The sequence below is a fragment of the Otolemur garnettii genome, unplaced genomic scaffold, assembly GCF_000181295.1.
Source record: "Otolemur garnettii isolate 467f Iridium unplaced genomic scaffold, OtoGar3 scaffold00012, whole genome shotgun sequence".
Lineage (NCBI taxonomy): Eukaryota > Metazoa > Chordata > Mammalia > Primates > Galagidae > Otolemur > Otolemur garnettii.
This window is the reverse complement of record NW_003852407.1, coordinates 18,808,508-18,812,564: the sequence shown is the minus strand read 5'-3', so window position 1 is coordinate 18,812,564 and position 4,057 is coordinate 18,808,508.

The following is a 4,057-nucleotide window of genomic DNA, read 5'->3' as shown; positions in this document are numbered from 1 at the left end:
GAAGAGAAATGAATAGATTTAATATGGCATCCCATCCCAGCTGGCTTTAATAGTCTGAATTGCTTTTGAGAAAAACTTGTGAGAACTTCCTGCCAAACTGTATGAATGTCATCTGGCCTGGAATGGGAACTTGGTGGTCTGAGTCCATTCATAAGGAAAGCACAACTTACCACAACTACTCTGGAAGAGCCTGGAGGTGGGAGGACTTGCAAGATTTCTTCTCATCAGAAATGTTAAACAAGGAAAAAGACCAGAGATGAACCGAACAAGTAATATCTCTGGAGAGCCAGAACTTTTATATATTTCCAAGTGTTGTGGTGAAATAATATTAGTAGTTGGGTAGATCATGAACTATGGAATGAATTTAGTGGGAGGGAATCAGAAAAAAATACATATGAATGCTGTTTGGGCCTGTGACACCAGTACATAAATTAAAATTTGCCAAAGTTTATTTATTTATTTCAAAATATTTAGGCAGCACAAATGTTTTTAATACATGGATTGAATCTGGACTATAAATGTGCCCATCCCCTGAATGGTGTTCATTGTATTTTTTAGTTCCTCCAGATTGCATGTGGAGGTGGGTGATAGTGGTGGCAGTAGGAAGCAGACTGGGAAGGTCCATCTTCAGTCCCCTGAGAAGTGTCAGTCTATAGATACCAGTAGTGGTAAATGGGGGCAGTGCAACCCCCAGGCCTTTGGTTAGTTTTCTTGGTTGCTAGCAAAAGGTGTTTTGAGCCTGTTGTTAGGCCCCCTGGTTGTATTCACCTGAGGCAACTGATGAGGTTGAATCTCTCAGATTTGAACAATGTAATTGGAATCAAGGAAATTGGTATGTCCTTAGATGTAGGATGACTTCATCCTGCAAACAATGTTCACCTGCTCACATGTCACTTTGTTGTACATAAGGGAATAGGAAGGTCATAGCAAGAGTTAGCTTAATAAGGGACAATGGAAAGGAATGTTACAATTAAGAATCACTTTACCTAAATTAATATAACTCTTTTGTGTCTGAGGATCAGTCCTACACACTAACTTACTTAAATCTTATTGCTTTTGGCATCACTAGTGAGCTAAAAAACTGCTACCTCTGCTAACATTAAGAATTAATATTTGCTAAGTCTTACATATATATATGTATATATATATCTGTATATGTGTATATATATATATATCTGTATATGTGTATATATATCTATCTATGCTGGGCAATAGCCTTAAACAGAATAGAATAAGCCACTCTAAGCTTTAATTTAAAGAATATCTTTTCTTATTCATACACTGTTGTGCTGTATTCTTGAAGCACATTTTTAGTATGCATTTCTAGAATTGAACTTTTTGTTATTTCACCAGCATATAGAAACACAAATGTAGACTATCTCTGCTATCATTTGAATATTTGTCTCCTCCAAAATTCATGTTGAAATTCAATAGAGGTGAGACATTTAAGAGATGTTCATGCTATGGGAGCTCCATCTTATGAGTGGAATTGACATCATTATAAAAGAGCAAGTTGGCCCCCTATTTCTCTCTCACTTTCTGCTATAGGATAATGCAGCAAGAAAGTCCTGGAAAGATGCCAGCAACATGGTATTGGATCTTCCAGCCTCCAGAACTGTGAGCCCATAAATTTTGTCCCTTATAAGTTATCTAGTTTCAGGCATTCTGTTACAGCAGCACAAAACAGACTAAGACAATCTCCATTAAGAAACCCTACTCAATATTTGTAGTATATGTATTATGCTATCCATAGGACCACTATATAGCTACAACTAAACGAAGCAAACATACTATGTATTTGAAGATTTTCTCCTTACGTTGACCTTTCTGCTGGTTCTTATTTCCATTTTCTTTTCTTTTTAAAAATTTTTTTTTTTTTGCCGGGACTGGGTTTGAACCCACCAACTCCAGCATATGGGGCCAGTGCCCTACTTGTTTGAGCCACAGGCACTGCCCAATTTCCATTTTATTTTCCACTACAGTTTTAATATTCTCTAGGTCAGATGCTTTTAGGAAGTCAAGCTTGATTAATTATGAGTAGTCCCTTAGGAACTAAGTCTATCAAGAATTGACTTTTGTGTGCTTTACCAATCTTATTTTAGCTTGTTTGTGTGTTTAGTTTTTAACTATTTTGACCTAAAGAACCAAGTTTAATCAGAGGTCTGGCATTTATAATGGTGCCCTTTGGGATATGTTCAATGAATGCTTGATACTTACCATGTGGATAATGATGACAGCTTGTTAAGTGATGTAAGTCTCGAATAGCTGGGAAAATATGAGTCTGACTGAATAGGGGAGAACAAATGCAGACACTAATTTTAAGCCCACAGACATAGCTTAATTAATTTAAAAATCTGGTTCCTATGAACATTCTCTCCATTTTAGCCAATTTTAAGGCATATATATAGAAAGGATATCTTCTATTGCTCCTTCAGTATATTGGCACTTCCTACCCCAAATTCCTTCCAATATTAACTAGCTTAATATAAAACATGAAAGATACAGTATAATTTTGGACTTAAAGTAGATGGTTCCTTGAGATTAGGAAAAAGACAGCATATTTTCTTAATTGCTTATGATATCTGGCCAGCACTGGAACCTTTAAGGATATCAAGGTATTTGTAAGAAGGCCTGTAGCAACTAGGCATAGGCTTAGAAGATGGTAATGTGACTCACCTCAAGAATGGTCTTTTTTGGTGTGCTGTAGAAGCGTCAGAGAAGATCCAATGGAGAAGGAAGAAACACCATTACTTTTGCTTAATACTAGAGAGGATCACAGTACATCTGCCCCTCTTTTGCCCAATCAGTCTTCCAGAGCAGTACTCAAGCACACCATCCAGGGGCCTGGGAACTGGGGATTACATAACCTCATCCAGAAACACTGGTACCTGATTACCTTCCCAGGGTCTGAGTGACAATGACCCAAATGGCCAGCAACATTGCGGTGGGTACCTACTGGCATGAACCAAAAGGCAAAGTACCTCTCTCTTTCTCTCTCCATTGAGCAGCAACAGAGTTCTCAGGAGAGGAGATCAGTTGTGATGCAAATCTATCTGTTTTGAACTAAGAGACTAGGTCCAGATGAGAAGGAACTAAAAAACTTTGCTGGCAACATGAAAAAACAAATTAGTTTGACACCCCACTCCAAAGGATCACTTTAGCTCTTCAACAATGAAATCCAACCAAAATGAAAATTATGAGATGCTAGATATGGAATTCAAAATATGGATCACAAGCAAGCTCAGTGGGGACAATGAGACAAATGAAAAAGTGGAAAACTAACACAGAGAAAGAAAAAAAATTCAGGACAAAAATGAACAATTCACTAAAGAAATAGTTAAAAATAATAACAGAACTTCTGGAAATGAAAGAATTATTTAGGGAAGTAAAAAAATTCAGTGGAAAATTTCAACAACAGACTAAACCAGACATAAGGACTTTTAGAGCTGGGAGACAGGTTTTTGAGTTAACTTGGTCAGTCAAAAGTGAAGAATAAAGAATCAAGAAGAATGGACAAAGTCTTTAAGAATCATGTTATTATGTAAAATGAACACAGGTGTCCATAAGGGAGGAATAGAAGAGCAAAAAACATGGAAAACCCTCTTCAGGGAAAAAATGGAGGAAAATTTCCCTGGTTTTGCTTGAGATTTAGACATCCAGATGCAAAAATGTCATCAAATACTTGGAAGATTGCAAACACGACATTTCCAAGACATATAATCATCAGATTGGCCAAATTTAATTAAAGGCAAACATCTCACAAACTATGAGATGAAAGAATCAGGTAGCTTATTAAGGAAAACCTATCAGACTAATTTCTCAGCAAAAACTTTACAAACCAGAAGGGAATGGGTCTTATTTTTAGTTTTCTAAAACAGAATAACTATTAGCCAAGAATACTGTATCCTCCAAAAATAAGCTTCAGGGCTCGGTGCCTATAGCTCAACCGGCTAGGGCGCCAGCCACGTACACCTAAGATGGTGGGTTCGAATCCCCAGCCCGGACCCGCCAAACAACAATGACGGCTGCAACCAAAAAATAGCCGGGCGTTGTGGCG